Below are 9,930 nucleotides of genomic sequence, written 5' to 3'. Positions count from 1 at the left end.
CGTAGGGCCTTGCCTGCAGGCCTCTGACCATACGAGTGGGCCTCCTGTGAACCCTCTCAAAATTCTCCGCATTCTTCTTGAAGTGCGGTGCCCAAAAGTGGATTCAGTACTCCAACTGTGGCCTGAGCAGTGCTGCATAGAGGGGAAACATCACCTTCCTGGACTTGTTTGTCATGCATCTGTTAATGCATGATAAAGTGTGATTAGCCTTGTTGATCGCTTTGTCACATTGACAACTCATGTTCATCTTGGAGTCAACTATGACTCCAAGATCCTTTTGACTGCTGCACTGCTGAGAAGGTCATCCCCCAGCCTGTAAGTGTGCTGGTGGGTTTTTTTTGCCTATGTGCAGCACTTTTCACTTGTCTTTGTTGAACTGCATCCTATTTCATTCTACCCATTTTTCCAACCTGTCCAGATCCACCTGGATCCATTCCCTACCTTCTGGTGTGTTAACTTTGCCCCATAATTTGGTATCATCTGCAGACTTGGACAGGGTGCTTTCCATGCCCTCATCCAAGTCATCGATGGAGACATTGAATAGCACCAGTCCAAGGACTCAGCCTTGCGGGACTCTACTTCTCCCATCTTTCCATGTTGATATTGACCCATCCACCACCACTCTCTGGGTGCAACCCCTAAGCCAATTTGCCACCCACCTGACTGTAATCATCTGTATGCCTGTCAGTTTATTCAGAATGAGATACTGTATCAAAGGCCTTCTTAAAGTCTAGGTAGATGACATCTACCTTAACTCCTGCATCTAAACATTTTGTGACCTGGTCATAAAAAGAAACAAGGTTACTCAGGCAGGATCTACCCATAGTGCATCCATGCTGATTTCCTTTCAGCAATATTTCCCCTGCTGGGCTCCCACAAATGTGATCCTTATTGATTTTTTGCAGCGTTTTCCCAAGGATAGAAGTGAGACTAAATAGCCTATAGCTTCCTGGTTCCTCCTTCCTCCCCTTCTTGAAAATAGGGACCACGTTGGCCCTTTTCCAGTCCTCTGGGACATGACTAGAGCACAGTGAGTGCTTGAACAGCCATGCCAGTGGCTCTGCTGTGCCATGGCCAATTCCTTAAGCACCCTTGGAAGAAGTTCATCCAGGCCTGGTGATTTGAACACACCCAGCCCCTCCATGTGCCCCTTCACTAAGTCTGCGCTAACAGTTGATGGGCTGGTGTCCGTCCCTCCTGTCTGTCTATGATCCATCTGGGAGATTTGCTGATGTGGCAGCAGCTTGTCATGATCACAAGCCATCAGCCAGCTGTCCTGCCCATGTCCACCCAGCGGGCCCTGTGCCCATCAAGTGTGTTTCTGTTGGACACCTGCATACTGTGCATGTGTCTTGGCTGCCTGGGGGATATATATGTTTCCTGTATGTCTGGGGTTTTTGTGTGTGTGTGTGTGTGTGGCATGCACATGCCACACAGCCCAGGCATCTGGGGCATGACTAGGCCACAGACTTTCACACAGCCAATGAGGACAATGACTACCTCTTGCACAACTCTCCATTTCCTGGGACGATGGAGAAGGGGGCACTGAGCTCCCAGGGTCCCCAATTTCATCATTGGTGCCATCATCCAAATTCTGCTGCACTTGAAATCAAGGGAAAATTACCCTAATTTCAGATTTAATTGTTACTACACTTCAACAATTTGCATGTGACTGAAGGACAATGTGATAAACTTAAAAAAACCCTCCCCCCAGAGTTCACTTCACTATCTATTAGGTGATTAAAGAAAACACAATGGGAGAGTAATTGCTCCGAGTGCAATGCCTTTTAAAAGCTTTGAACAATTTCTTGGTAAAGTGCATATTGTCTCTGGCCCCTGCGGATTGTGGCTCCACTGCCTGTCTGCAAACAAATAATGTCTCTGATTGGCTGGTGATGTTAGGGCACCAGCTAATTAAGCAATTAAAAAAGAACTGATGGAATACTGACACACTATGAAGTACCGTGTGTGTGTGTGTTTTAAGGGTTGCTCTAAGAAGGAAATACTACATTAAAGCTAGCAAGACCACTGGAAATTACTTTTTATATAGCCAGGAAGAGTAACAACTGTAAAATGATACCTAATAAAACAAATAGTGAGAGAGCTTGAGGAAAAAAAAGAGTTCCCAAAGCTAGCTACCCTACATATATATCTATAGGACTCCCAGCAGCATACTTCAAACTCTGTAACAGATGGTCTGAACCAGCTTTTTATCATGTGCACATGGTTCCCGTTAGTTGAATGACCAGAATCATTATAAATTGGCTTTAAGACATGAGAACAGAGAAACAGTCTCTGTTTCTTTATGGGCTGTTGTATGCATCCAAGTTTTCTGGGACTTTGTGTCTGTGAGCTGGACTCATGGGGCACTTATAGACAGACCAGACTGTATTCAGCAGCCTCCACACCCTGTGTATTCCACATCCTCACACTTTAGAATGGCAACAGGGGCACTCTAACCGAAGCCTGTCAAATGAACTTTAGTTAAAGCGCCCGCCTCCGCCCCCCCCATTTTGACGCACAGGACACTGAATACACATGATGCTGTGGGCGCTCTACTTAAACCTCCTGATCCCTGCTCCTCTTGAATCCTGGAGCATGTGTAAGGATGCCCTGGGTTTCTGGTACTGCATTCTGTATTGAGCACAGGCAGTGTAAGTGCTTTTTGCAATCTACATTTTACACGTGCTTTCAGTTTCCCCAAACAAGTTGGAAATTAATGATGCTACATATTAGTATGCATAGAGGTGCTGATGTATATTTTGGGTGTAGATTCATAGGTGCTAGGGTCAGAAGGGACCTCAACAGATCATCGAGGTCCCTTGTTCAAATACGTTTTTTACTTCCATTAAGGAACTTGCCCATTGTCGGAAATCAGTGCAGATGAGTCGATTCTTAAGACAGGTTAATTGTGAACAGGGGCAAAATAGCAGCAGACCCACATTCAACACTTGCTCACCTGTACTCATGACTATGCAATAAAAGAAATTCAGCAATAAGCTAAAGTTTTCTTTGTGTGGATGGGTCTAGGCCAGGGGTGGGCAAAATATGGCCCACAGGCTGGATCCGGCCTGCCAGGCCATTCTATCTGGCTGGCAGGATGCCTAAACAATTTAGAAAATTAATATTTATCTGCCCCTGGCTGCCTGTCAAAGATGACAGGAGACAGGGGCAGTAGGACCAAGGGGGAGCCTCTGTCAGGATCAAGTGGCTGGAGAAGCAAGTCTAGCCTGGCTCTGCCCCCCTCCCCCCCAGCCCCAGCTTGAAGCCTGGAGGCTTCTGGCCTGGGGCTGTTCCTGCCTCCCTGCTCCAAGGGAAATACAGATAAGAAGGCAGGAGTGGGAGGGTGGTGGGAAAGGATTGCAGACGATCACCCCAGTCCTCACACCTGGCTGGGCTGGCTCCTGCGGTCCCAGTACTGCAGCTGGGAACTGAGTGGTGTGTGTGGGGGGGGAAGCGAGCAGCACATGGATCTGCCATTTTTACAGGGCTCTATGTGCCCTGACTGTCTGTTCAGTTACAGTTGTAGAGCACTTTCTGCACGCTTATCGCACAAGAAGTGTAACTTCTGTATCTGCCCTAATTCATTATTTTGCAATGTGTAGCATAGACCCAAGAAATGGCTAGAGGGTGAGATGTGGAAATGTCAGTTATTGCTTTTTAAATCTGAATAGCACATTTGGTTGTTCTCTTTTTCTGATATGAATTTACCACCCTAGTGTAAAATATTCATGACTCAGGTTTATACTCTCACATTGTCATTAGTTCATTGCAGGTTAGGGTTAAGTGATATTCATATTTCCAGACTGACATACTCTGTACTGTCTAGTTCGTTCCACCTTCCCTAATATCTGACTTGTTTATCTTTTCAGCAGTTGCAGGGACAGTGGGATTGATTTGGTGGCTTGTGTGAAAGAAGGAAAGCACATAGTTATCACTGAGCAGTAAGTACCTTTTTCTTTATTTTCTTAGCAACCAGCAATAAGTCTTGCTTCTAGTTTTGAAGTGAGTAGAAATGAACAGGGCAAGCAGAGAGGTTGATACACAACTTTGGTTATGTTCTGCTATAGTACTGGAAGTACTCCTGTCATTTCAGTCACCTTGCTTACATACATGCATATGTGGTCTAAACTGCTTCTAAACTGAAGTACTCCAAAAAATGTCAAGGGATCAGTTTGATGGTAATCAGGGATCTGGATGTAAGCACTGTAGAGAAACATACATTAATTACATTATTGAAGTGTCTCAAAATTGGAGAGTACATTAACTTACTGTTAAATTAACAGTTGATTTGGATACCAAGAAGCTTTAAATACATAATATCCAAGCGTCTAAAATTAGAGGAACCAGTGCATGCATGTACACAAAACCATACTCCAGAAAGTAGGAGCTAATTAAATAAAGCCAAGCTTGTCAGTTGTATTTCCATGCTACTAAAAATGCAATTCTGTTTTATGTTATGTATCAGGGGTTTTCATCCTTTTTTGTGCGGTGTCCCCCTGGCAGCCAGCTGGTGGCGGGGGGGGGGGTAGAGAAGGGGTAGCAATAGCCGGTTGCAGCACAGTGGGAGGCAGGCTGGTGGTGCCCGCACAGAGTGGTGGCGCGGGATGGTGGATGGCATTGGTAGCTGCTGCATGTAGGCTTCTCCCTCCACGTCCAGCTGGCCAAGTGGTGCCTGTTTGGCCCACATAGAGGCGCTGCTGCCCTCATCCTGCCCCGGCCCTGCTCCTGTGAGGCGGCAGCATAGGGTGGCGGTGCTCTGTCCCTACCTGCCCATGCATGTCCCCTGGGTCCTTTCAAAGTACCCCCGGGTGTGTACCCCCAGTTAACAACCCATTATAAATGACTGTCAATATTGTTTGTAGCCTGCTTTACTGTTAATTTAAACTTTGCTACAATCATGTCAGGTTAAAATTGCCATTTCAAATTGTAAGTGGTAAATGGTTTCTATTTAATCCCTAATGGTTTATATTTAATCCCTAAAATACCTCTGCATTGGCATACAGTATGTAATATTTAAAGCAATAGGGCCTGGTGGACACTATTTGGTAAGAAGACTAATGGACTATACTTGGACACACAAAAATTTAGAATTGTTTGCTGTTTTATGATGTACATCAACTGCTCTTTGAAAAAATTTTAGAGATGTTTGTTCTAATTCCTTGTCTCCTAGTTGTCAAAATTTTATAAACCTCCCTCCCCCACGGTTTAAGGGCTCAGTTTAATGGTGACATTCATGAATTTCTGCCTGAGTTGCTAATGCATTAAAAATTACCATGGTTTTGTAGACTTCATGATGCAGTTTCAAATAATGAAGGGCTAGATTGTGCATTTCACTTATCCAGAATGTCAGGGATGTTGGAAGAGAGTAAGGTCTGTATGGCCACTGCCTATCATGTAAGAAATAATTGCAGCCTCTGTGCTTGTGAAAGCACATTTCTTGTTCCATATGCTTCCTAGGAGCAACTCAGCAGACAGCTTGGGAAGGTGGCACAGAAATTCCAGTACCAGTTTCCACCCTCCCATACTATAGGAGGGTATAATACTCTTTTTAAAAGCGTGTGGTAAATTGCTCTACATTGCCATGTACATCTCTGGAGAAGCAATATCTCCAGTCCTCCCCATTCCACCTCAGTTATTATATACCTCCACATCATGTCTAATTATGGATTCTGTGCTAAATGCCCCAAATAACACTCAGTTAAACATTGATGCTGATGTAACACTGTAATGGAAATGTAAGAAGATAAAGTAAGAGTGGTGACATCTAGTGAATTGGTAGGAAATACAGGGTGATAGGGAAAAATAACATTTTCTTCAGTAAATGGGGAAATCATCCAAATATTAGCAAGATAATGTGGTTACCCATTTCCTATAAGTAACAAAATTAGGGTTGGGTATTTGTCTGGTCAAGTAAAGTTCAGGAAAGTGCCTAGTCAAGTATCAGTCAAGTTTTTAAAAAAAAATGCTGGTAGGTTCAAATAATGCACAGAAAAAGCATATTTTTCCATTAAGTGTCATAAAACAAAAATAATATTTCTATCAAGAAAACTAAAAAAATGTGGGTTTTTTGGTAATATTACTATAATCTTTGATCGCTCAAAAATAAGCAATCAATTGACAATATTTGACCTCTTGCCAAGCCTAAACAAAATAGATATTTGAAGTGAAAAATTATCTGCAAACCAACTGCCATGGGACAGGGGAGTGTGTTGCTACATTGTCTCATTAGAAATGAGTACCCGTGTTTGTGGTTGAGAAGAACAACCATAGACTTATGAGAACAAGGCAAGTAAAAAGACAAACAACCCTCCCCCGCCAACAAACCTTTTTATTAACCTGGGGGAAAGGTAGATCAAGAAGATATGACCTGCTGCTATTTGTTTAGAAGAACTTTGAGGGAAAACAGATGGCTTATAGACTTGTTAGAGAGAGACAGGTTTTAAAAACAAACAAAGAAAACAGCACAGATCTAGCATAATCAGTGGAAACCTAAAATTACTGCCACCTGATGATTTTTCCTCAACTTGTATGTAATGAGCAGCATAAAGGTGTGCACACAAAAAAGATTAACACAGTTGATCCTTGCTGTCTGCTTGGTCAGCATTTTATCAGAGAAGCCAAGGCTTTGTGTAGGCCTGAGAAATTAATTTCACTGTAACTCCCAGAACAATGTCCTCCTAGGCTATCTTCACAATGCTTTTGGGTATTGTCCACATTAGGTGGGAAGTGTGAGGGGAAAATTGTCCTGGCTCTGCCACTAGAGGTCTTCTTTTTTTTCCTGTTCATATATGGGGGTTTCCAGCCTGAAAAGCTATCAATCCAACATCTTTCTTAAGTCTGTGGGGGAAAACTGGGAAGAAATATGAACGTTGGGGTAGTGATCTACATATTTGCATAGAGTATGGGGTGTTAGTGTCACTAATATGCTTCCACTATTTTTTTTTTTTTCATTTTAGGAAATATTTGGTGAGTAGGTGCAAGCTATGGCCATTATGTATTTGTTGTTTTCTAATTGTCATTCATTCATTTTGTTTATTTCAGATAATCATATTAATCTGTATCAGAGGCACCGATTATGTAATATGAAGTATATGATTATTCTGGGTGTCAGGTAGCCACCAGGTATGGGCATGTGCCCTTACATCTGACTGACATTCACCGGTCTTCTCCGGGGTGCCACGACCCTAGGTGGGGCTCTTACTCTCACTGTCTTCCCACTTGCCACGACTCTGTTTTAATTTTTTTGGAGATGTTAATGAAAGGAAGGTGTGGTGACTACCCTGCCTCCACCACAGCTCATCGTTGGTTCCTGTCCCAACCTCTGAATCAATGAAAATGGGGGGATGGGGAGGGGGATGGCGAAATGACCAGAGGGACAAGATTCTTTCCTTTTTTTTCCTCTCTCTTTTTATTGTTATGATGCCCGTTGAATTTCTTCTCCAGGGGTCAAGTCCTGGACGCCTCTTGGATTTATCCATTGCTTCTCTGGCGTCAATTCTCCATGCCTGCTGGCGAACAGGGACTCCCCTCTTTTTTTTCTCTGGGCTGATTGCGGCTGTGCCTGGCTTAATTGGCGACCCATGACCATTAATAAGCTATTATAAACAAACAAAAAACCGGTAGGACTTGGGAGAATGTTGCCTTCTCCCCCCCTCTCCCTACTAGATTGCAGTTTCCTACCTCCCCAACGCCTGAGCCATGACGCCCCCTGGGGAACGGGGTTCTGTTTTTTTTTTTGTTTGTTTGTTTTTTACAGTCTCTTTCTCCTTTCTCTTTCCTCTTCTTATCACAGCCATGCCCGACTTAATTGGCGGCCCATGGCGATTAATCAGTACTTCCAAAATAAATGGATAAGCAGCTTGGGAGCATCCGCCCCTTCTATCTCACTCTCTTTTCTCTCCCTTTGCTTTTCTTCTTCTTCTCCTTCCTTTCTCCTTCACCCCTTTAGCGGGGGCTCCTCCGATCCTCCAAGACCCAAGCAGGCTCTTACCCTGCTCCTGGGGCGTCAGTCTCAGGTTGAGCATTTCCAGCCTCAATCTTTACTGCAGTCTTCCGTTTGCACTTTCCGTGGCCCTGTGGTTCTGCCCACGGGCCCCAGATATTGCCCCAGCCACGGATTTGTGCCAGTCTGCCTCACCAGAGTCAAGACCTTGACCAGGAGTTCACCAGGGAATTGGCTGGGGCTGCACAATCCCAGTATGTGGTTGTCGTGGGAGACTTTAACTACCTAGACATCTTGTGGGTGGAGCGCTCAGCCAAATCCGAGCAGTCGCAAAGCTTTCTCTCATGTGTGGATGACCTCTATCTGACGCAGGAAGCCTACGGGCCAACAAGAGGTTAAGCCAAGGTGATAAAGCTGGGCTGGGGTAAACTGGGAGCTGCCGCCGTAGTGTGGAGGTTCTATTCTGGTTGGGCCCATGCTCCTGGCTGAGGGGACATCTTGGGTGAGTATCCTGGGTGAGTATCCTTCGGTCCCTCACACTAGGGCATAGATATTGCTATCTATAGGATATCTGTTTAACTCGTTATACCCATGGTGAAAGTCAAGTGAATTTATGGCATCTTGAAAATGTTTCAGTTATGATATGGGCAGCATTTCAGAGAACAGAAATATCTTTCAGCCCTATAAAAGTGTGCTTATGTATTGCAGTTAACAACCTAACATTCCTCAAAGTTAGTGGGTGCTAAAATTTAGCATACGTTGGTAGCAGTGGCATGTTCAGGCTTAATACCCTCTGTAATGTGCACAGCTCTGAGTTGCTGCCAGAGGACTGGGAACTGGAAGCAGGGGTATGGCTAGAAACTCACAAGTCTGCTCTGTGCCTGCCCCACGAGCACAACCCCCCTTTGCCTCCCAACATAGCACAGTACATACTTCCCCAGTACACACACTGCCAGCATAACACAGCGCGCTCGCTCGCTTGCTCACTCACTCTCCCCAGACTTACCTTTGACTGCCACAGAGCTGCACAGATCAGGCATGGGGGCACTAGCGAGGGAAAGGCCATCCTGACTGTTCAGACTCTGGGATCACAGCAGGAGCACCTCTGGCACTACAGGGCATCAGCCAGAGGCACACCATACGTATGCATCCATTTGTGTGTACACATGTGCACCCCCCACCACACACACACACAAAGCTGGTTCAGACCATCTGTTACAGAGTTTGAGGTATGCTGCTAGGAGTCCCACAGATATAGGATAGCTAGTTTTGGGAACTTTCTCAAACTCTCACACTGTTCATTTTATTAGTTACCATTTTACAGTGGCCACTCTTCCTGGCTATATGAAAAGTAATTTCCAATGGTCTTGCTAGATTTAACGTAGTGTTCCCTTCTTAGAGCAAACCTCTTTGGAAAAAAAAAAAGCACACCTTCTGGGACACGGTGTCTATGATGTTCCCCTTAGGAAACACCTGTCATTCTTCAATGGGAGGAAAGGAAACAATTTCCCCACCTTCCCAATCTGCTGCTTGCAAACGAAACAGTGATTCGATTTTTGACTTGTGAACCCAGCAGATTTCCTAAAATAAGTATAGAATGTTGCAAGCCACCAAACAGTATCACTCTCTTGAAACTTTAGCAAGTATAGACAATCAGGTTGTCCTATTTGCTGGCTCATGCCCCAGAAAGGATGACTTAGGATCACCAGGTGCTTTGTACTGTGTCAGTATTCAATCAATTCTTTTTTAATTGCTTACTAAGCTGGTGCCCTAACATCACAAGCCAATCATGAGCATTGTATGTTTGCAAGACAAGCAGTGGAGCCACAATCTCCATGGACCAGGACAATATGCTCTTTACCAAGAAATTTTTCAAAGATTTTAAAAGGCATTGCAGTCAGGGCAATTATTCTCCCATTGCGTGTTTTCTGAAGTCACCTAATGGGTAGTGAAGTGAACTTCGGTGGTGGTGGCGGGGGGGGGGG

The 9,930-nt window shown here is 44.6% G+C and overlaps 1 protein-coding gene across 1 annotated transcript in view; it reads left to right on the top strand.

Moving 5' to 3' along the window:
• The window catches only part of CDH18 (cadherin 18), a 627,153-nt gene that overhangs the window by 147,132 nt on the left and 470,091 nt on the right, over window positions 1–9,930 (top strand). The window contains exon 2 of the mRNA XM_019521435.1: window positions 3,873–3,944. The gene's annotated coding sequence lies outside the window, so the exon portion shown is untranslated. The remainder of the gene's footprint in view (window positions 1–3,872; window positions 3,945–9,930) is intronic.

Source organism: Gavialis gangeticus, unplaced genomic scaffold, assembly GCF_001723915.1.
Source record: "Gavialis gangeticus isolate Ggan-Ray unplaced genomic scaffold, GavGan_comp1, whole genome shotgun sequence".
NCBI lineage: Eukaryota > Metazoa > Chordata > Crocodylia > Gavialidae > Gavialis > Gavialis gangeticus.
Note: the sequence above shows the minus strand (reverse complement) of the source record. Positions and strands in the feature narration are given on the sequence as shown.